Source organism: Pinus tabuliformis, chromosome 2_2 (assembly GCF_031772625.1).
Source record: "Pinus tabuliformis cultivar Carrire ecotype Pingquan chromosome 2_2, CPIR1, whole genome shotgun sequence".
Lineage (NCBI taxonomy): Eukaryota > Viridiplantae > Streptophyta > Pinopsida > Pinales > Pinaceae > Pinus > Pinus tabuliformis.
Genome location: NC_142300.1, coordinates 862,178,824 through 862,203,414, shown reverse-complemented (window position 1 = coordinate 862,203,414; position 24,591 = coordinate 862,178,824). Strand labels below are relative to the sequence as shown.

General features: G+C 38.6%; 1 long non-coding RNA gene across 1 annotated transcript in view; it reads right to left on the bottom strand.

The window, feature by feature from the left end:
• Positions 1-24,591, bottom strand: part of LOC149195719 (uncharacterized) — a 271,898-nt gene that overhangs the window by 247,043 nt on the left and 264 nt on the right. The window contains exons 2-7 of the long non-coding RNA XR_016255174.1: positions 24,348-24,506; positions 24,023-24,097; positions 23,532-23,683; positions 23,141-23,345; positions 22,549-22,633; positions 22,388-22,463 (exon numbers count right to left, since the gene is read on the bottom strand). This is a non-coding gene — a long non-coding RNA (uncharacterized LOC149195719). The remainder of the gene's footprint in view (positions 1-22,387; positions 22,464-22,548; positions 22,634-23,140; positions 23,346-23,531; positions 23,684-24,022; positions 24,098-24,347; positions 24,507-24,591) is intronic.

Genomic DNA, 24,591 nt, shown 5'->3' with positions numbered 1-24,591 from the left:
TCGTTCATCTTTCTATCATTCGTTTGAGCCGGAAACGCCAACATTTTTTGGCGCCGTTGCCAGGGACAGAGTTTTTCTGTCCCTGACGTTCCAACGACATTCATCTTCTCATTTCTCATCACTCTTTCATCTTTCTCATCTCTCATTTGAGCTGGCAGATTCAACATTTTTTGGCATCATTTGGATCTCTTTCATCACTTTATCTTTCGTCATATCAACAACTTCTCTTTGGTTTGTTTCTTGTTTGGGTGGCGACTCCATTTCTTTTCTTTTTCCCAGACAAGAAGCCTCTCTCATATCAGCTGTTGGTTACTTTTTGGATCCTAGAATTTGACTCATTGTTCAAGTGGCGACTCCACTTCTTTCATTTATTAATTTTCTTGAGCAGAGATCTCTTTTTATCATCCATTTGATTCCTTATTATTTATCATGGATTACTCGTTTAAACCATGTCATTTTACTGGTGTTCGCCATGATATTCCGAAGGTGGCCATTTCTAAATTACCTGTGTTCTCGGTTGGTGATCCAGTCGCTGTTAAAAAGCATCTAGGCTGGTTTACTCGTATAATGATCATGTATTGTAGATCTCCTCAGTATAATCATGAAGATGTCAAAATGCGTCTATTTGTCCTTTCTTTAGAAGATGATGCTTTGAATTGGTTTAATAGTTGTCCTGAAGATTCCTTCACTTCTTTGCAAGACATTGTTGATGCTTTTAAAGATAGATATGGTGATCCAGATAGCTCGCCTTGTGCCCCTAAAATTGTGCAACAGAATGAAAGTAATCTTATAAAAGGTTCAGTTGTCAATGAAAGATTTCAAGACAATGCTTCATATCAGAATTTGCCATCCACTTGTACCATTGCAGATCATAGTGGAAAAGTAGGAACAAATTGTAAAAACAATGTTGACAATGAAAAGGAAGATCATAAGCAAAGTATACAAGAACTAATGCTGCTGGTAAAAAATATGGAGATCAATCAAACTAATTACGCCAATGATGTGAGAATTTTATGCACCCACCTGGAAAAGCGTAATAGGGAGATAGAGATCATGCAAAATCAGCATACTAAGGAAATTGAGTCCATGAAGACTCATCATGACACAAAAATTAGTTTTATGCAAAGCAAGTTATCAGGCTTAGAGGAAAATATGACGACCATGCAAGCAAATCATAAGGAAGAGATAAACTCTATGCAGCATTGCTTAATGACCATAAAGGAAAAAGACGATAAAGTAATAAAAGATATGGAAGCTAATCATATATGTCTTCAGAAAAAGTTATTGACCATGGAGGAAGATCATGCCAGGGAAATCAGTGCTATGAAAGTTGAGCACTTTAGCCAGATAAATGCCATTACAATACAGGTACATAAATTTCAACAGCGGATTAAGGATGAAAGAAACCAGGAAACATCAATAAATCAGGAGCCTTCTCATTTGCTACAACAAGCTCCATCTTATTATGAGGAGGTCATTGGTTCGATTGAAAGGTGGTTAATTGAAGGTGATCCAGATAAAATTAAAAACGATAAAGATCAGATGCAGGATAAGGAAAGACATGTCACGCATATCTTACATACTTCATCTAATAGCTTTGAAGCAGGAAGTTCCATGTCATCAGTGATACAGCCTGCTAGGAAGAAAAAGTGCAAATTAAAGAGAACGAGAAGAAGATTTGATGCATCAGACGGCCGTGAGTAGCTTGATTTTCGGATAGGAAAAAGTCCTACCATATGTAGAATTGGACATGGCACATCCGACAAGCAGTCGACAGATTTGCCTGAAAGCAGGCAAATGCTCAGTATACACTATATTGAACACATCTGATGCCATGGGGCATCCCCTGTATTTCTAACCTTACTCCTTGTTTTTTCAGCATTTTCATTTCTGTTTTAGGATTAGATTTACTTTTCATGTTACTAGATAGTTAATAAATGAAGAGCTTATATTTTTCCTGTGCTTAATGTTATATGATGATTTTTGGATGGACGCTACTTATGTTTTATTGTGTGTTGCGTGGATGCAGATTCTGGATTCTCACATTCCTACAGTGCAGCAACGTGTCCCCAAGTAGAGCCAGATGTTGACCACTACGTGTCAACTACCCATAGCAGTACACCCCCTTTTCTTCGCAAAAAGGGATAGCGCTTGATCGACATGTCCGTGCCATTCGACAGTCATCGTCGACTTGATCATATTATGTTGTAAACCCAGTCTGCATGTGTGAATTGTAAATAATCTTAGCAGATATGAGTCATGTATGTAAATTGCCTAGGTGGACCTAATTTCTTAGTGATAATCTACGTTCCGGAAGGTTTTTTGTCTCACCGATCTATGATTGGCAGAGTTTTCTTTCAGCCTAACCCCAAAGCCGGAATGGATTTTGTCATTAGAATCTTAGGAAAATCCTAGTGTGTTAATCTGCTAGATTATAGTTGTGTCGCAGAACTGGGTGGTTTATGAGGGTCTATGTCAAATGGGCTCTCCCCCTTGGGATGTAAAGTTGTAAAAGTCATGATGTAAAGTGTCTTGAGGGTTAGAAAATGTTTTAATCCCCTCATAAGTCCTAAGTCCTAGGTCCTAGGTGATTTTTCCAAAGGCTAACTTCGAGGATCCATTTAAAAATTAAAAAATTAAAAAAATAACTGAAAAATAAAATTTTTAAAAAATAAAAAATAATAAAATTTATAAAATAAAATAAAAATAAATAAATAAAAATAATAAAATAAAGTAAAAACCTAAAAATAATAATATTTTTGAGTAAATAAATGTGGAATTTCAATTTTTAATGCATTAAAAAATTCGACGGATGAGATTAAGAGATGTCTTGATCCTTATCGACGGTCGAGATCATTTTGACGTGGATCACTCGAACTAGCCGTTGGGAATTTTTCCTTTAAATAGGGTGCTAGGGGTCATTTGAGATCAGATTAGATCTGAGAGTCTGGTGCTAAAGAAAGCTCTCTTGTAGTCATTTTTTTTGTGCAATAAAGAAGACTTTGGGGTTAAAAATCTTGCTGGTGTTACTCTTCTGAAAGTGTTGTAAGATGATTTATGTTTCTGTATAATTTTATTTTCAGCCATTGATTTTAGCTTGATGAAGATTGATCTAGGCACAAGTATCTTGTCTGATCTTTGGGGTTTGAATAATAGTGTAGATCCTGAAATATAGTGGCAGGTATCTCCATTTGATCTAGATTTCACTATTGTTTTCTCCCTCTATGTTAATAGTTGATTTTAAGTTGTGCAGGAAATCTTTTTTTCAGATTACCGGGCATTAAGGGAAGTTCTCGGCTGAACCAGCCAACTCCCGGATTGTATTTTCTGAAAGAGCCCAGCTAGTTTCAATCCCGGGCTCATCATCTGAAAAAAAAATTATGAATGCATGCAGGGTTTTCTGAAGTGTCTCATATTAAAATTAAATTTTGATAATATTGTTGTGATTATTGACAAATCTGGCTGTTAAAGAGCCTTAGATCTGTAAATACTGTAAATGTTGTTTAGCTGATCTAGGGTTTTAATTTTGTTTTATGCACATATTATTTTTGGGTGATTTTTTCATTCCAGGTTGCAGGGTTTCTGAAGATTTCCGAGGGTTTATCAGCGCTGTCTGCTGCTCAGGGTTTTCAAATTTTATCTGAAGAAGGATCTGCAGGGATTTCATCTCCAGGAAAAATATTTCGAAATTTTTTCTTTAAAAGGAGGCTGTGTGGAGCTTCTAGATTGTTGTCAGATTTCAGATTGCTATTTTCTCACTCCAACTCCTGCGTTGCAGCCATCAATCCATCTCCAAGCTCCACACACAGCTCAGCTCCTCCCTCTGCGGCTATCATCCAACCTCTTCATCTCTCTCAAGCTGTCACTTCCTCGTTTCCTAATCATCCTTACTCGCTGCATTTTCTTTTCTTTTCCCGCATTTGTTGTACCCACGTTCCTCAGCAACCTGACGCGGTGCCATTCCAGCAATACGCTGTCGATCTGCTGGCCATCTTATGATCCACGCAAGCCTGCTATCGATTCCTACACTACACTGCCTTCTCTGCTGTCATTCGTGCTGCCCCTTTGCTGCAAAATCGTAATGCCATCCCTTCTGTCATCCTCACGCTGGCCATCCACACAATCTTTTGTTGAGTTTAATTGTCGTCTTGCTCTTCCACGCAGCAGTAGCCTCCGTCCCAGCGCTTCCCATCACTGTTTTCAGGCTGCTTTCGAGTCTATTATCCGCAGATTCATTGCTGCTCCACCCGCAACCTTTTCCATAGTCGTTCCCTTCTCCGTCGTCACCTGCAAAGACTAAGAATCCCGTTTTTATTTTTCACGGGCTGGTTTGTATTCACGTTGGGTATGTGCATAGGTAAAATTTAATCAACGCAGCAAGTTTTATTTAATTTTTGTTTCAGGTTTATTTCATTTTGAGTTTTGATATACGTATTAAAAAAAATCAAAAAAATAAATTTGATTTTTCATATTGTATATTCGATAGGGTTAGCGCAGATAGAAGTTTAGCGTTTTGGTAAGTTTATTTTTTTTGTGAAGTTTCTCTCACGACTTTTTTTTTGCATATACTGATGCGTATGGTTTTATAACTTTTATTTATTTTTGTGTTTTGATTTAATTAAAATCATAAAATATATATATATATATATATATATATATATATATAATAATTGAAATAAAATTTTCGATTTAGATTAGTTTAGTTTTCTTTTTTTAAGTTTTGATTTTCAGTTAGTCGTTGACCCTTTTTATTCTTTTTAGCTTAGGTTTTGTTTAAGTTTCATTTTGTTTTAGAAATAAAAAAATAATAATAAAAAGAGTTAAAGAAAATAAAAATAAAAAAGGTTTTGTTTATTTTCTAGGTTAGTGTTAATAAGTCTAGATTAGATTTAAGTTTTAATTTTTTAGCTTTAGGTTTAGTTTAGTTTAATCTTTACTTTTATTTTTTATCTTTTTCTTTTTAATGTAAGTTTTGGTTTTATGTAAAAAAAAAAAAAAAAATTATAGTTTTATTTTATTTTAGAATAAATATAAATAAAAAATCAAATAAAAAAATATAAATTCATAAAAAATTAAAAAAACTTTTCTTTTCTTTTCTTTTTTTAGACTTTAGTTTTAGTTTAAATTTTAATTTTTCTTTTAAAATATAATCATAAAAATCATAAAAAATTATAAAACTTCAAAAAATCATAAAAAAATTGTTTTCTTATAGTTTAGATTTTAATATCATTTAGATTTTTTTAAAGTTTCATTTAGTTTTAAAATTTTGCTTTATCTGAAAAACATAAAAAATATTTTTTGAAAATTTTTTGCTAGTTTGAGTCTTGGCTCAGGAATTTGTTATGTTTTATCTTCTCTACTAAGGCTAAAATTTTGACGTGGGAATAAATGTTTATCATTTTTAACATGCCTAAATGTTCATTCGAAGATTAACTATATGAATGTAATCTCTGGCTAGCATCTTACGTGGTTGTCAAAAGCACTTTATCTTTCGAAATTTTAATTGTTGGAGTATCATTAAGTTGATTATCTCGCATTTGGTGATAAGTTAAGCTTTGTTTGATGGTAAATGATTGTTGATGAGCTCATATCTCTGCAGCATTTGATAAATAATCGTTTCATCATTCATTTCATAGGGCACTGGTCTATTAACTTAATAAAAATCAATTAAGTGCTTGTTCCTCCTCGTGTCTTCCAACCCAACTGTTTCACAGTTGGTCATTTATTTTCCCATAGGGTCTACCCCCCTTAGCCGTGTGAGACAGGCTTAAACGGAGAGATCGGGGATCAGGGTGACAGCCCCCGATCTGACAATCGGTGACACAACAGGTAACACAACAGGATTTTCAGTAGGATGAGGAGGAGAAACCAGGCCAAGAGTAAACATATTAGCCAAAGCCACCCACCATAGGGAGAAACAGGGCCAAGGGGGCTGAGAGATTGATTTAGGAGGCTCAGAAGCAAGTCGAGGCTCCTAGCACCATGTTTAGGCAAAGTAAATAACCACAGAAGTACACAGGTTATATGGCACTGATGACAAAGTTGGTGGACATTAAGCCTTCTTATAATGAGGAAACTTCTCAGTAGGTTTGGCACGATGCCATAGTGGAGGAATATTTCTCTATCATGAAGAACGATGTTTGGGAGATTGTTCCATGACCGAAGGGGAAATCAATAGTTGGATCGAAATGGGTGTACAAGGTCAAGCATGGAGCAGATGTGAGTGTGGAGAAGTATAAGGCCAGGTTTGTGGCCAAGAGCTTCTCACAGAATGAGGGCATAGAATATGATGAGACTTTTGCTCCAGTAGCATGGCATTCATGCATCAGGACTGTTCTGACACTTGCAACACAGATGGGGTGGAAGATCCACCAGAACGGGAAAACAACCTTCCTCAATAGAGTGGTTGAGGAGGAGATCTTTATGGAGCAACCAAAGGGATTCGAGCAGTTCAGTAGAGACACACATATATGCAGGCTTAAGAGAGCTCTTTATGGGCTCAAGCAGGCTCCGAGAGCATTGTACACTTAGATTGACAGCTACCATAGAAGATTGGCTTCACTAAGAGTGAGGTATGTGAAAATTCCTACACTGAAGGAACCCTTACTGCAGCAAATACGGATCTACTTCACCTACTTGATTTTTAATATACATTAACCAAGTTATTCTTCTAAATACTGAAGCAATTACTTTTGCAGCCTACACTAATTAAATATTTGATCTCATGAAACAGAAACTAGAGCAAAGAACAAGATACATAGGACACACTTATTTTTAGACACAATAGTCCCCGTAAAAACCCAATGCCAGAAAACCAGTGCAACAGTTCTGAGGGTTTATTATTATGCAGGAGAAATATCTGAATACAAAATATTGGTGGAAAATATGAGTAAGTTTTACCTCACTTCACCTAGCAGAATTCCAACTGATCCAGCACAAGACTAGCTGACCCTGGCTATTTCTATGCTAATCCTACGTAGGCCCAGTGTCAGCCTTTCAGGCTCTGCATCAGCCCCGAATCACCTCTTTTTCCCTCTGCGTCAGCTATCCCGACTGTTCCAATAGTTCCGCAGTTCCGACTTCTGCGTGACAGACAGATTTTCTGCTTTGCACTGGCCCTTCTAGCTCTGCGTCAATGTTGCGTGGGCCCAGACTAGTCCAATGTCAGATCTCCCAGCTACTATGTTGCCTCTCTGCAAGCTCTCTCCACCTCTCTGTTAGTATTCTCCGGAAAGTCATTCTTTCGGATTATCACTGCCCCTCTGCTGCAAGATCTCCCCAATCGATTTTCCTCCTGAGAACTTCTCACCTCAGAAAATCGATGTCCTCAATCTCTCTCTGTGTGTGTTCAAATGAACCCCAAGCCTCCATTTTATACTTTTCTTGTTGAGTCTTCAATGACCAAGTTTAAGTCTCTAATCAACAGCTAAGATTAAAACATGACTTGATCCACCTTCTAGATCATTCTCACTCATATTTTGATTAATACCCATTAATATTTTAATTTCCCTAACTTTAGACTTAGGAACTCCATTAAAAGTATTAATTATTTTAATAAAATACAATCCGGGTGGAATTTCACCAAATGGTTTCTAGGTTCTTTAGAACTCATGTGCCTTAGCCTCTCCACCAATTTTCAAGGCTAGATCACTTTCCATGCTACCAAAAACTAACAAGGTAGATGCCAACCTGTACTACATAATGGTTGGAGGGATTCCGGTCATTATAGTTCTCTATGTTGATGACCTTATACTGACTGGAGATGAGAGCTTGATCTAAAGATTGCAAGGAGGACCTTGCAAAGGAATTTGAGATGATATGGGGCTTATGCACTATTTTCTTGGCTTGGAGGTTTGGTAGGGTGCTGGTGAGATCTTCATGGGATAGGGGAACTACAGTATAGAGATTCTCCAAAGATTTCATATGCAGGATTGTAGGCCCATGGCCACGCCTCTATTCACAAACTGGAGGAAGGTCGATGCTAGCAGAGGAGAGCGAGTGGATCCTACAGCATACAGGAAGCTCATTGGATCATTGATGTACTTTGTCAATACATGACCTGATATTTGTTTTGCAGTCAACCAGCTAAGTCAGTTCTTGGTGGAACCGACCAAAGTGCATTGGGTTGCTGCAAAAAATGTGTTGAGATATCTCAAAGGCACAACGAACTATGGATTGTGGTACAAATAGGTTGATGGAGTGAGCCTTGAGGGCTTCATAGATGCAAATTAGGCAGGGAACTCCATAGATGGGAAGACTACTTCAGGTGGCATCTTAAGTATTGGGTCAATAGTTATTTCCTGGAACACCACGAAGTAGAGATCAGTTGCACTCAGTTCAACAAAGGCCGGGTACATGGCTGCTAGTCAGACAACTTACAAGGCTATTTGGATGAGGAAGTTACTTGTGAGACTTTTTACACAAAGGATAGATCCTACCATGATAAATTGTGATAATCAGAGTTGCATTAAGCTCTCTCAGAACCTGATGTTTCATGATTGCTCAAAGCATATCCAGATCGGGTATCGCCATCTTAGAGATTGCGTGCAGAAGGGGATAATGAAGCTACCATACATTCCAACAAGGGGGCAAATATCAGATATCTTGACCAAGGCATTGGCAAGAAGCAGTTTTGTTCATCGCAAAGATAAGTTGGGAGTTGTATAGAATCCCTTCTTCGCTAAGAGGGAGTGTTGAAAAGTAGAGAAGGAATAGATTCCTTGATGTGTGCCTTAATTCAAGGAATCAAATTTGTGTTCTCCTTAGTCATATACAAGTTCCAGTGATGTGTACAAGTTAGAGAAGCAATTTTACTAGTGCGAGTTTGTGGAAGACTGAGTTAATTGTCTTCCAGTATGAGTTGGTTTGGAAACTGGAAGAACTTGTGGAGTTAGCCTCCTAAATTTTAGGAGGAAGTGGTTAACAAGTTGTGTTAACTATTGTTAACTATAAAAGCACTAATTCAACTTTCCAAACATAGAACTTACTAACAATAGCCTATTTGAGGTGCTTATAAGGAAATTGAAGGCACAACTTGTAACCCCAACTTTTTGTATGAGATTGTGAGAGGAACAATCCAGAAAGGTTTCCTTGTGTGAATTATTGGAGGAGAATTTCCCTTGGGAAGTGCGCAAAAAATAGGAGGAAATCCCTATTTTTTAGGAGATCGAATGCGCTAGGAAATAGGGGCTATTTCCTAAGGAATGTGCAAGGATTTCCGGCCTTAGTGTGGGTTGGTTGAGGGAAGCAGATCAGAATTCTTGCAGGGTTGTTTCAACCTAGTTCAAAGCTGAGAGATTAATTTGTATTCTATATTGAAGTAGGGTTCTTTGTAAGAGATTTGTAGCTTAGTCTTCTTCAATAATATTCTCAAGCAAGCGAGGGTTTGCCCAATTAGGTTCCCTAGAAAAATTGTGTTGTGCTATTGTATGAATTGTTCTTTTATTTCTATTCCTATTCTGCTGCATCTTGTAGAGAAATTGTGATTACATGAAAAGAAAATTGTTTTCAAATTTTTCATATTATCATATCAGAATTTCATGGATTTTCTACTCATTATATCCTAGTTAATTAGTAAATGGTTGAGTGGGAAAAACCCTAAAGGACCAAGGTTTCTCGAAATGACCTAAGAGAAAAAGATAAATAAGAGGAGACCAATGGAGAGGTCAATCCATCATAGCAATCCATCTTGGTGAGAACAACAAGCCAAAGAGAGAGAGTCGTAGCTATAAGAGGATAAGCTAGAGGTCTATTTTTGTGTTGGTTGTAAGATTTTTGTCTAAGAGAAGGAGGAGGTCGAGCATCTATCTTTTAGGAGAGGCCGAGTATTATGTTTGTTGTTTGGAAGAAAAGGAGAGGTTGTTGAGTTAAGTATTTCCTGTTGTTTGAAGAGGAATAAGGCTGAGATTCTATTTTGTGCTCAAAGAGAGAGCCGAAGCCCCAAAAGGAGGTTGAAAGGCCACAGATCTGAGACACCGAGAGGCCTTTGTGTTGTGGATAGGGAGCTAAGGAAATGCCAAAGCCTATTATGAGGCTAGGTCGCAAGTAGAGTAGGGGGCGAGATCCCTCCGACCCTTGGAGAGGTAGGGTCAGGCCATAAAGAAAGGAGTTGAGTTGTTTTATGATGAGGTCGCAGGCCTAGAAGGAAGCTGAAAGGCCTTAGGCTTGTGAACAAAGGTTCACAGTACCTCAATGTTGTAGGAAGGCTAGTGAGGGTTATGAATGAGGTTGTTGTTCATTGTAAGTGGACTATTGAGTTAATTAAGGAAGTATGTTATGTGTTCATACGGGAGGACGAAGGTGATCTAATAAGACCGAGTGCCATCAATACTGATCATAAGGCTTCAGGAAAGAGGCCAAGAGCCTCAGGGTGTTGTAGATTGATCGAGGGTTGGATAATACGTGTCTGAGATCTAGCAAGAGACTGAGAGCCTCAATAAGTCTGGATCAATCCAAAATTCTAGTAAGGGTCAAATCAAGTATTCTGAGGATACATCAGAAGGACCAAGGGACAGATCAAGAGGATCGTGGGCCTTAAGGACAACAACAACTATACAAAGGAAATTGATGGTTACTAAGGTCGACTAGGAGGGCTAAAGAAAGGAAGTCTAACAGCCTAAGGAAAGTGTTGATAGGAAGGTGTATACTAGCTGTTATGTTCAATAAACAAAAGGGTGAAGTTGTTGAGAGTCATCACAGTAAACAGTGATCTAAAGGGAGTTGATCATTGTGTGCAGATTGGAGGAAAAGGGCAACCAACGGATGGTGGAAAAGGAGGACAAAAAGGGCAGAAGGAGAAGGAATGCTGCAGCAAATCAAGTTATTTATCTTTGTATTTAATGGGCAGATTGAGGGTCTGAAGAATTAGACCTCAAGCCCTAGTTGTACCTTATTGTATACTATGTATACTAATTTGTATCAAGGTTTTTGAAGGGCCATGATCCTTGGTACGAGAGCCATATGATTCTTTTATTAATGGACTAATAAGGAATGAGATTTGGGCCATAAATCTTGTGTCCTTTTATTGTGGTTTCACTGTTGTTATATTTACACTATGCAAAGTGCTTTTGTGTTGGGCTTCGCTAGTGTTTTTTGTTCCTAGCTAGGGCACATACTAAACCTAGAGGGCAGGGAAATTTCAACACAGTCAATCATCCAATTTGACCTGTGATCCACACTAGCATGCCTTAAACCATTAAAAGTAAACACTTGATATAAAAATGGTTAGCATACCTCATATTTGAAGACCCACTTTCATCAGGTGAATTGGCTAGATGAAAGAGATGATTGATCGGAAAGTGGCTAATAGGTAACTAAGAGTGCATATCTACGGGTCAAAGTGGGGCTACTGACTAGCAAGCTGTGCATGTCTCCAATTAGAAATTTTGTCAAGGAAATTCTCAAATTTGTAATTTTGGCAATTAAGATGGTATTAGATAAATAAAATTTAGGAGAAATAAGTTGTGGAGATGTTAAGTAAATTTTTGGAGAAAAGGCAAAGGTTGGGACTTAGGAAAAGAAGAAAATTAAAGTGAAGATAAGTTGTGGAGGTTACCAAAAAGGGAAATCGAACCATGGGAAGAATCAAACCATGGTATCAAAGCATAGTGTGATAGAAATCGAACCATGGTATGAGGAAGGGAAAGCAACAATAAAAGGAAGGCTAGAGCCTCATTTTGATCATTCTATTTTGGCATTTCATTTCTGATTTTGGAGGGTTTGCTTGAGCTGCTTAGCCAAGTCAACTAGTGTTGTTTAACAAAAGGAATTTCCAAGTAGGAATTCCAACTCTTCTTCAATGAACTTAGAGTGTCACCCTAGAAGAGAATTTGTGAACAGAATTTAGTATTTGGAGGGCCAAATTGCAAAGATCTTTAAACTTGTGCGGGTTCCAGGAGGACGTAGTTGTGGAATTCATGGCATTTTGGAGAGCTAGCATTTGGTGGATCCCGAGGCTGAAAATTTGCAGAAAGTTTCCTCATTGGAGGACGAGTTTTCTTGGAGATTTTCAAAGGCAAAGAACATTTCTATTAGGAGGGTCGAATTTCTATCATTAGGGCCTGCATAGGGGTTTTTTTGGGCCATCTACAGCGCATAGATTGAAGTGGAGATTTGTGCAAGAGTTGAGCTGAGATTTCTTGTTCTTTTTCAGAGAAATTTTGTAGAGGAAATTCTAGTAGTTTAGGGAGGAAATTGGAGCTAATTGGCAACAAATAGTCTTGGTAGGACGTAGAACCCATTTGCAAGGAATTTCGTCCAAATCTGGGTATTTCCGAGTCAGCTGGAATTAGCCCAAAATATTTTTGGGTTTTTGTGGGTTTTATGAGGAGAGGCCTCAGTTAATTTGGTAGAATTTTTTAAGCACTTTTGAGGACCAAAACAAAGGGTTCAAGCCAGCCAACAACAACAATATTCCCAGAGCAAGGCACAATTATTTGGGGAAGCCATTCTACCACTTGGGTCTATGAGATTTTTCTAGGTTTTGCAAGTTGGGTTGTGAGGAGCCTTCCTCTAATTTTTCATAATTTTTGGAGCAGTTTTGAAGGTTCATTTCACAGTTTGCCTCCAACAGCAGCAAAAATTTCTGAGCAGTGCATTTAGACAAATTGAGCCATTTCAATTGGAGATTTTAATTACATTCTCACCTGGGTATTGCATGCTTGCAGTAGCAAGCCCAGGTTCTATCATTTCACTCCATTGTACTCAGTTCCAGCTTAAAATTTAATAAAATGGCTCAGCACTTTGCCTCATTTTCTTGGTGTACTAATTTATGTTTGCATGGGTAAATTCTAATTGTAGTAGCTAGTGCATATTTTGGTAATTACTATTAATTTTCCAATTATGAACATTATAGTGGTATCAGAGCATGATCTTGGCCAGCTGTGGGGAAGCTAACAAGATCATGGAGGTTAGGCATGCATGAACAGTGATTGGTGAATTTATGGACACTCCAATGACACAAAAGGGAAGTAGTACATAGGGGAGCATGGAGGAGTTGGTGGGGCAAAAGTTGCCAACAGGTTCTAGAGGGGATGCAAAAAATGATGGGAATGTTGATACATAACCAGTAGAGAAGCCACGCACATGCACGTGCAGTCCAACAAAACAATACCCATGGCCAACCTAGCCTGCCTACCATGCCTCATTTCCTAGATGAACTGGAGAAGGAGAGGAAACCATACACCTTTGCAGATTTGATGAGGTCCTTCATGGATAGGATTGATGAGTATGGGGCACTGGACTCCAGGATCAAGAGGGATATCTCGTTTGAGGAGCATAGATCAGGGTGAGGCTAGGAGATGTTTCTGCTAGTGGAGACCTAGCTTTAGATATCATGAGCCTAAGAAGGAGGTGGAGCATGAAGCGAATGGCACGCAGGAGGAGCACGTAAATATACCAAGAATGACGCAGGAGTCACCCTTATTGGAGATTACTTTGATAGCTCTAATTGACACACTGGTGGAGACAGTTGAGCATACACTTGTAGGGCCATCACTTGAGGAGGTATCCATTGTTGAGGCACCCAAAGTTGTGACAGAGTTTCCATATGATGACCGCCTACATCAGGTTGATGATGTGCTAGGAGACACGGAGGTATCCACCGTTGATGAGGTACCAAAAGACATATCCTCCATTGATGAGGTGCCTAGAGACACAGAGGGGTCCAGAGCTGTGACTGAGTTTATAGATGATAGCCGCCCACAATAGTTTCATCAGTTCCAGGTTGACCTTCTAGCATTGAAAAAGAAGGCCACAACAGTGCAAGAGGTCATTTTGCAGCAGAACGAGGAGTTGGAGGGCATGAGAGATGTTTGTGTCGAATCAACGGCCAAACTGACTCGCGTTGGGGAACAGTTAGATTCCCTAATGGTACAGTTAGGGTACACATTGGAGCTTTAGAGCAACCCTCTTCAGACATACATAGATGGGGCTTATAGCACTAGTAGGTTGCTTCTACATGTTGGAGAGGGAGAGGCAAAGTCGCCTCGACAAATTTTATGTATTGACCAAGATGGTGAGATGAGGCGACTTGAGCTGCGTAGGGTGCAGCATTCGCAGGATGCAGAGCTTGTTCTATGTATGGGAGTTCATGCATTCGACTCCTCTCTTAGGGTTGGATGGTGAGCGATTCTGAGTTGGCGAGGCTAGGATTATGGAGATGGTAGTAGACCAGGGTGAAGCTCCACGACAGCTTCTAGACATTAGGGATACTAGAAGCCCAAATTGGCATTGGGATCCAAGTGGGACTAATTGTTTACAAGATATATCAATTGATTACGACATTGGTGGTATAGTTGACCTAGCGGTTATGCGCATGCATTCACTAGGGGAGTTTCAATCAACACTAGTGGCCAATCAATTTATGTACAGGCCCCTTGGGTTGTCTTGGTATGGTGGTTGTACTCAGGATCACAAGATGATTAGCATAATTTGGCAGGAGTTTGTTAGAGGTGGCATTAGCAAGCTACAGTGCCTTGTATGGGGTCGAGGATTCTCCCCAGTTATGTGGGGCACAGTGGTCATGAAGGAACAGTGCAGTGATGGCATCACCACTGGTACATCAGGGGATTCACCTCTCGTGTCTCTCAGGGAGGATTTGGAGGCAAGGTCCATGCATCATAGGTTATGGTGATGCGACAGTGGAGGTGGCAATAACAGTAGGATGCAGGCCAACATGTTTTGTCTTAGCTTTAGATCATGGCATCCAGTGGCGTGTAGGAGCATACAACGTTGAGCAGTGGTTTGTAGGTGAGCACAATGGTGCATGGTGGTGTGTTGCGATGCATGGATTTACATCATGGAGTGGGAGGAGTTACTCCTATCGCATTGATTACACATGGGGAGTATCAGGTACAGTGATACAGGCAGGACACAAGACGTTACAGGATGGTAAAATAGTAGTAGGGGGTATCCAGTGGTGTACAGGGATAGGTCGTAGTGTACAATGGCATGCCAAGGAGTACAAGGATACTTGGTGGTATGCAGGGGGTATGGTGTTGTACGACGAGGTCTTGGAGTGTTGCCTCCAAGGAGACTTATGGATAGGGACACCAGGCATACCTTTGGGTCTAGTTCACCCAGGATTAATGAGGACGCAGATTAGAGATATTTGATGGTATCCATGGGGACTCACACGCATATCCCTCTTCTACATTGCTTACAGGCACTGATGATTTGGTTGTTTTCCCTTGACACTCTAGGCACGAGCAACAAGGCGCAGGGAGCTCACCTAAGATATTTGGATGGGACTCATGGTGGTGCATGGTGATGTGTCGATGTGCATGGATTTACATCATGAAGTGGGAGGAGTTACTCATATCGCATTGATTACACATGGGCAGTATCAGGTACAGTGATACAAGCAGGACACAAGACAATACAGGATGGTATAGCAGTAGTAGGGGGTATCCAGTGGTGTACAGGGATAGGTCACAGTGTATAGTGGAATGTTGAGGAGTACAAGGTTACTTGGTGGTATGCAAGGGCATATGGTGTTGTATGGTGGGGTCTCGGAGTGTTGCCTCCAAGGAGACTTCTGGACGAGGACACCAGGCATATCGTTGGGTCTAGTTCACCCAGAATCGATGAGGACGCGGATTAGCGATATTTGATGGTATCCATGGGGACTCACATGCATGTCCCTCTTCTACATCGCTTACAAGCATTGATGATTTGGTTGTTTCCCCTTGAGACTCTAAGCATGAGCAACAGGGCACGAGGAGCTCACCTGAGATATTTGGATGGGACTCAGCACACCAGGGGAGAGACTTCTCAACGGTGGCATTAGGTCAAGGCACGAGATGACAGGTACAGGTTTGGGGAGTGTGTGGTTTGTTGTGGAGGTAGCGTATGTTCCACCCCTTAGTTCACACTTAAAGGGATGCATGATACATTTTGGGCAAGGTACTCTGCGCTGTCATAAGAGCATATACAACAGGGGGTTGACCTTTCATACAGGCGAATGTTTCGTCTTTAGGCAATATCGGGGTATGTTTTTAGGAGACAGGATAGTAGGTCCCACAGTGTGGTATGATAGGCGCAAGGCAATTTTGCATGCACTAGATTGATTCATGATGAGTGGAGTATATATATCGATTGCATGTAGGGAGGAGAGATGTGGGGCAGGTGGATTTCAGTAGTCATAAGGACTACGTCGCAGCAAATCTGGTTATGGGGTCTAGGGATTCCGTTCACTGACAGGCTGCTCCATTTCGTAAGGAGAAGGACCATAACAAAGGGTGATATAGTTCACCTTGGGGTTGAAACATGGGGGATTGTTAAGGCCTCCATTGTATGGCGAGGCAGGCTTTTTCAATTGCAGCTCAGGACTAGGATTAGCAATGGATGGGTAGATATTGACATAATAGAGATACCTGGGCAAGATGACCTTGGCCTTTCTTGGTATTTCACCACCAAGTTTCAATGGAGGAGGATACAATGTGTGCATGATGGAATCAAAGTAGCGCAGCAATAGCATGGTGGTACCCTTCTGAGACTAGCGTGGGACCTGGGCATCACAGTACTTGACAGCTCAATGATCTTTAGGGATGAGTTGGCTACTGCAGGGGGAGATCATTAAAATATTCCATTGGTCTTTGGTGACTCGCTAATGGCATGGAGGACTTCATTAGCATGGAAGGTTGGTCATGCAGGAGGATATTAGGGGAAGCTCATGCGGGAGAGACTTCATCCCCACGAATTGGGTTGTATCTTTAGGAGTTTACTCTTGGAGTGCATGAGGTGGACTACTCGGTAGGGAAGCTTCATGGGGAGTTGGACAGATTTCTACATTATCATGATGCTCTACTTATTAATAGTATGCAGAGGGCTTCTGGTACCTATACCTGGCCAGACAGCGAGTGGAGCAAGGGGTGTTTCACATTAATCAAGATGGCTTGGGATCCTAGTATCGAAGGATTCCTTCATGATAGGACAATGCAAAGATCGAGATTAACTCAGTGGCACATTTGGGACCCTAATATTATTGGTGGTGATGATGGTGATCAACAGTTAGAGAGAACGCTTGTTTGAGCATTGCTTGAGGACAAGCATTTTTTGGCAGGGAGGACTATCATGTTCCCAATTAGAAATTTTGCCAAGGAGATTCTCAATTTTGTAATTTTGGCAATTAATATAGATTAGATAAAAAAAACTTAGGAGAAATAAGTTGTGGAGATGTTAAGTAATTTTTTGGAGAAAAGGCAAAGTTTGGGACTTAGGAAAAGAACAAAATTAAAGTGAAGATAAGTTGTGGAGGTTACCAAAAAGGGAAATCAAACCATGGGAAGAATCAAACCATGGTATCAAAGCATAGTGTGAGAGAAATCGAACCATGGTATGAGGAAGGGAAAGCAACAATAAAAGGAAGGCTAAAGCCTCATTTTGATCATTCTATTTTGGCATTTCATTTCTAATTTTGGTGGGTTTGCTTGAGCTGCTTAAGCCAAGTCAACCAGTGTTGTTTAGCACAAGGAATTTCCAAGCAGGAATTCCAACTCTTCTTCAGTGAACTTCGAGTGTCACTCTAGAAGAGAAGTTGTGAGCATAATTTGGTATTTGGAGGGTTGAACTGCAGAGATATTTCAGCTTGAACGGGTTGCAAGAGATGCAGTTGTGGAACTCGTGGCATTTTGGAGAGCTAGCATTTGGTGGATCTTGAGGCTAAGAATTTGCAAAATAGTTTCCTCAATAGAGGACGAGTTTTCTTGGATATTTTCAAAGGCAAAGAACATTTTTATCAAAAGGGCCGAATTTCTGTCATTAAGGCCTGCACAGGGGTTTTCTTACGCCATCTACAGTGCATAGATTGAAGTGGAGATTTGTGCAGGAGTTGAGTTGAGATTTCTTGTTCTTTTCCAGAGAAATTTTGTAGAGGAAATTCCAGCAGCTGAGGGAGGAAATTGGAGCTAATTTGCAGCAAATAGTCTTGGTGGGACGCATAACCCACTTGTTAGGAATTTCGTCCAAATTTGCGTATTTCTGGGTCAGCTGGAACTAGCCCAAAATATTTTTGGGTTTTTGTGGGTTTTATGAGGAGAGGCCTCGGTTAATTTGGTAAATTTTTCTCAACACTTTTGAGGGTCAAAACAAAGGGTTGAAACCATCCAGCAGCAACAATATTCCTAGAGCAGGGCGTAGTTATTTGGGGAAGCCATTCTGCCACTTGGGTCTATGAGATTTTTCTTGGTTTTGTTAGTTGGGGAGTGAGGAGCCTTCCTCTAATTTTTCATAATTTTTGGAGCAATTTTAAGGGTTCATTTCACAGTTTTCCTCCGGCAACAGCAGAAATTTCTTAGCAATGCATTTGGACAGATTGAGCCATTTCAGCTGGAGATTTTACTTAGATTCTCACCTGGGTATTACATGCTTGCAGTAATAAGCCCAGGTTCTATCATTTCACTCCATTGTACTCAATTCCAACTTAAAATTTAATAAAATGGCTCAACACTTTGCCTCACTTCCTTAGTGTACTAATTTGTGTTTGCATGGTGAAATTTTAATTGTTGTAGCTAGTGCATTTTTGGTAATTACTGTTAATTTTCCAACTAGGAACATTACAAGCTAGATCAAATGGGAATTTTTTTCCCTTGGGGGTTAACCACAATCTAGTGGGTAACAAACCCAAAGTCTAAAAAGTTGTTGAGAAGCACAAAAGAAGGGCCAAGAAGCTAAAGGTAGGTTGAGAGGCCACAAAACGAGGTACGAGACCAAAAAGAGATGTCATGAGGCCAAAAAAGGGTGATTGTAAGGCAAAATGGAGGCCAAGATGCCAAAGCTAGAAGAGGCCAAAAGAAGAGGTGAAATTAAAATGGAGGCCAAGATGCCAAAGTGGGAAGAGGCCAAAAGAAGAGGTAAAGAGGTTTAAATGGAGGCCAAGATGCCAAAGTGGGAAGAGTCCAAAAGAAGAGGTAAAGAGGTTTAAATGGAGGCCAAGAGGTCAAAATAAGAAAGGGGGAGCACTAAATCTCCAAGTTTTCTAGGCAAACACTTTAGAAAAGAAACAGTGGATTTGTCACTCAAATAATAGAAAAGAACAAGAAAACTTTCCCTAAAGATATTAGAGGAACCTATTAGAAATGTTAGGACAACTGAAGACAAGAAAGCTAAAGTAGTTAGGTTTATGCTTGAAGCATGGAGGGAAGAGAGAGTGAAGAGAAACATGGAACAAATGAACAAAGGACTAACATAGGGTTTGGCAACATGGATCATCAACAATGTTGTTAGCAATGCTACAATAATTGTAAACGAAAAGAAAACAACTTGGGGATGCAAACAAGCCTAAGAGGCAGGCCATACAATGGCTTTGAACCAAAGGCTAGCTAGAGTGGGGCACACCGTGTGGAGTATGCAAGCAAGCAAGTTATTACAAGAAAAGGGAAACCAAAAGGGAAAACCAAAAAGAGGGATAGAGTGGATGGAGGAAGCCTGGAAAAGAAAGTCGTCCAAGTTCCTAGGATACTAACAATGATAAGAGAATACATGTCCTCCTATATAACCTTCATGGATGATCAATGGATCAAGGAAGGCAATGTGCAAAGTAATGTTGTACAAGGTTCCATGCTATTAATAGTGTTAGGGGTATGCAATCTCGCCTATGGAAAAGACGTTACTAAACTATTCCATTACCTACGAAAATAAGAAAGAAAGAGGGAGCAAAATGATGTTCAAGTAGTGTGTTCCTTTACAAAAGTGAAAAGGATACAAAGAGATTAAAACAAGAAGAAAGAAGCAAGGTTGATTGAATATTACATATTGTAGCAAAAAATGCATAGCATTGTCTAATAAATCAACAGAAAGGAAAAGAGACTCCATAAATATGAGTGGGAATAGGCACAACAATTTTTTCGGTAATGATGATGCTAGACAAAAGAGAGGAAGTTCATAAGAAATGTGATGCACAAAAAGGAGGTAGAGGGAGACAAGGTCCACAAATGAAAAGGAACAAGAAGGCCTCTTTCCCAAGAGGATCCAATTATTTGGACTTGAGGCAGAATCCATGAAGGCTAGAATCCAAAATAGTTACTAGGATCTCACAGCAAATGATTTCATATGGTGATTCATGAGGGAACATATATTTTGTTAGCTTATTTTTCGAAAAATCTATTTGGTAACTAGTTCAAATATTGCAACATCAAGATAACAAAAGATTCACTCTAAGCAAACAAACCTTAGTTTGAATATGTAGAGTTTGAAAAAATCCAACCATGATTAATAAGGGAAACATGTATAGTAAATCTTATCTTCTTGTTAGTAGCCCCGAGGGTTAGCTCAACTGGTCAAGTCCCCATTGTTAAATCACCTTTGATATGGAGAGGTCACGGGTTCAATTCTCTCGACACTCTCATGGTCAGGCGTCATTGTTGAGCCGATAGAAAGTGATCCCTTCGTGTGGGTCTACCTAGTACAAATATTCGGTGGACGTAGCAGTCATCGATTTCCAGGATCCGTGAACCACATAAGAAAAAAAAAATATTATCTTGTTAGTAGAAAGACTCAAAGTCTTTGAGTATCAAATGACTTGAATGAGTGGAAAGAGTTTGACATAATTTAATGAAAAAAAGACTAAAATCATCTAGCTAAAATAAAAAGTATATTTATTTGAGTTTAGAAAAAACTATAGTGCAAAAGATGAAGCTCAACTCAATATGGTTGGACTCCAAAGGAGTTTATCTTGTGCATCACAACTCATCCTCATTTAGAAACAATCTATTGACATACTCAAGATTGATTTGGAGGCCTTGTAGAAAGACAAACTAATATCGCATCATTTCTATGGATTGGAGAATAAAGATATAATTGATTAGAAAAGCAAATATATTTGTTTTGGCTATTGACAAGATTCCAAGCAAAACACCTATACGAAGATTTGAAATTACCTTGTGAGGCAAGTTGTAAATTTCAACTCACTTGAGCTTGGAAAAAACCTCCATCTCCAATTGAATTGGGATGATCAATATGTAGAATATGCACTAAGCAAGCTTCAGCAAGATTTGTGGACCTCATTTGCAATATTTTGAAATAATCATTTAGTGTAATGCACTTTGATAGATATTTTTTCTATTTTCCTTAATATGGGAGTGAGCTTGGCCAAAATATAGTCTCTATGTTCAAGTTATTGAGAAAATGTTCTATTGTAGTTCTCAATGGAAACCAAAGTGTGATATTAAAATAGTTTTGTGAATTTCACATAGGTTTTGCTATGAAAATACAAAATTGAAGTATGAGATCAAAATGGATTCGGAAAGCATTTACACATTTCATATTCACAGTGAATCTCTATGATTCCTACAATTGGATAAATATTTGTAAAAATAGCAAATACTCTAAAATTTCAAACTGAAATCCCTTTAAAAAAAATAATATGCATTTTTTTACAATACTTTTAAAAACTTGAATGATATAATACCCTCTAAAATTCTAAACTAAAATCCAAATATCCCATCTAATGTGATAATCATTACTAACACTTGAATGATATAATAGTCTCTAAAATTCTAAATTACAACCCAAATACCCATCCAATGTGATAATTAACTTTTAGAAATACAAATATACCCAAATACCCCATTCAATGTGATAATTAACTTTTAGAAACACAAATATTTGTATTTCATTGTAAAAAACCATTCTTAACTCTATGGATGATAAATAGCTATACCTACCAGTAAATAACTGGTGCGAATGTGAATTTATGGTATCTGTGATAATTAACTTTTAGAAATACAAATATACCCAAATACCCCATTTAATGTGATAATTAACTTTTAGAAACAAAATATTTGTATTTCATTGTAAAAAAAACATTCTTAACTCTATGGATGATCAATAGCTATACCTACCAGTAAATAACTGGTGCGAATGTGAATTTATGGTAGTTCTTATGGAATCGAGTTCTCCTGCTCCTAATAGAAACGTGCACAACATAACCCAAGATCACACACAAAACAGCACTAACTGACATCGTCCAAATCATGACCACAGACCCAAACTACTTTGTGGCCCAAGGAAGGAATACACGCTACTCAAGGATCAGGAATCTTGATGAAAACAATCCCCAAAAATAAGGAACAACATGGAATTCCACCTACGTAGTATATGACATTAATGCATTTACATAGTTGGCTAATGTAATCATCTATAATCCTATGATTTTTAAGAAACGTTGCTTCTCCTACTGTTATTTAGTGAAATTTCAGTGAAACACATTCTTAATACTGTTATTTAGTGAAATTTCAGTGAAACAACTTTTTAATAATAATTTTGAGCATAGCTTAATTTACTAGAAAACTAGCAATAAAGAGAATTACCATATAACCTGTGTTGTTAGCTAGGGTTAGGTTTTTTTTTAAGAATAACCAACAGAGAGTATGAAAATATGTGTATCTACCTGATTCTGACGGGTAGTTTGGTCGTATTCTTTATTGTCTCTCCTTCTCCAGAATGTTATCTCGTCTCCGCAATGACTGCGAGCAAAGATTGAAAAAAATCAATATTTGCAACTATTCTAGTTATATATAAATGATAAGAAAACCAAACAAACAAACCCACCTATGGAAAAAGATAGGACAGCTCTTAGGCTGAAATAAAAGCATTCCTTAGATTATCTTCCTTCTCAATGGTGAACCCTTATAACCTGCTTCAAGGAAGAGCTCATTTGAAACCATTAATCAAAACAAAACAAAAATCATGCGCTGTCAAATAAATTGACATCCTGAAATCCAAATAATCAATAAAAAGGCTTAGTCAATAATCAATAAAAGGGCTTAATCTTTTTCTCAGAAAGAAAAAAAACCAGCTTTCATTATATAATAAAGAAAGTAAATATTCATATTTTTCTTTTACATCATTTTGCATCAAAGTCTATGATATGTCAATGAAGTATTTATCTAAAGGTCTGATTCTGAGCTTACTTCTACATATGCTATACATCAGAGTGTTCTATATCGCTCCTTAAAATAAAATGGAACCGGAACAGAACAAGCCACATCAAAGCAAGCTTAATAACGTGAACCTCGATATAAGAATCATCAGAATCTTTATCAGAGTCTAAATTAGAATTGGAATCATCAAAACCCGGAGCCTCGGGAACAGAATAATCAAAATTTTCATCAGCAATCTGAATCTGAATCGAAATCCAAACCTGGAAACCGGAATTGACTCGAAAACCTGCTGAGCCAGAGCCTGGAGAGTAGGAAATCTGACTCAAAAAGGTTTAACCTCCCCAAAACTAAGAAGCAACTCTTACAGATAAAACTCTGCTTTCCACCAAGGAAAATCATCTATCAAACTCCTCCACTCCAATGGATTTTATATCTACTCGTCGTTCTTCTGTTTTGCCGTACATCCTGCAACAGAACCATATCCCCAACTAACACAATTACATTAAATCCTCGATGCAACTTCCAGCTAACATTGCTTCAAGAATCATTTTTAGTCAAATTTGCGATACAGATCTCTAAATAATTATTTTACAAATAATTAGCAAGACTCATTATAGGTTAACGCATCTTCGACAGGGTTAGCGGTTTTACCTAAATGGATAGTATGAAAAAGGCTGTACCTGCGCCAACTTCACATAAAAAGTATGAAAATACCTCATGTAATGATCTCATGTGCTCTCCGCCCTCTCCCTCATTTCAGTGAGAAAAAAACTAGAGGCATCATGTATTCTTCGTACTTTATCCTGCAATTCAACCGCAAACCATTTGTAAAAGGAGTTGTCTATAATGCGACTTTTTGAGATTCCGGTGACGGAATCCGGCGGAAGAAATTGAGATGAAATCATGATTTGTTGCAGTTAAAATGGTTTTTTAACTGCATATTCGGATTCAGCACCCTGAAAAACCCCTGGGACGGTTTCATTGTGCAGAAATTAGCTATCAAACTTGGATTCCAATAAATTACTGCCGGATTTTCACCGGAAAAAATCGCCGGAAAGGCTTTCAAAAAGTCGCTTTAAAGACTACTCCTTTGTAAAATGGAGAGAGAGATATTTAATCACGGAAAATAAACCAAAACATACCTAAAGTCGTCGTCTTCAATTCGTTGTGGGGAGGCCCTCTCTTTCCCTCTTTTACATGTTTCAAATAATTAACCACTGCAAAAAAAAAATTATTAAAAGGTGCAAACGATCTATATCAATGACTCTGCAAAAAATTAAAACCCTTGCCAGTATGATAAATAAAAACTGTTTGATACGTCGTACCGTTTTTAGAATACCATAAAACAACTATGACGGCTCTATGAAACAAAATAAAATAAAATACGCCCTGAAAGACAGCAAAGGCAGAGGGCAATATTGAATAAATCAATGTTAACCTTGATTTTCTATGATGTTAGCCCTTTACCTACGGCATCCTTGTGTCCATTGTATAATTAAGGCAACGGACATGAAGCAGATAGACGCAGAAATACGCGTGCCAACATGGATTGACAGAATTTGTAAGTGCAGAGAGTATACCGATAATGATCGCACGCATGCCTACATAGAGGGACAGAATTTGTACCTGCAGAGAGTAACCAATTGTTATCTCTCTTTTTTGAGAAACTGAAAAAGAAATCGGTACTTTCCTTACGAATACAATGAATGAG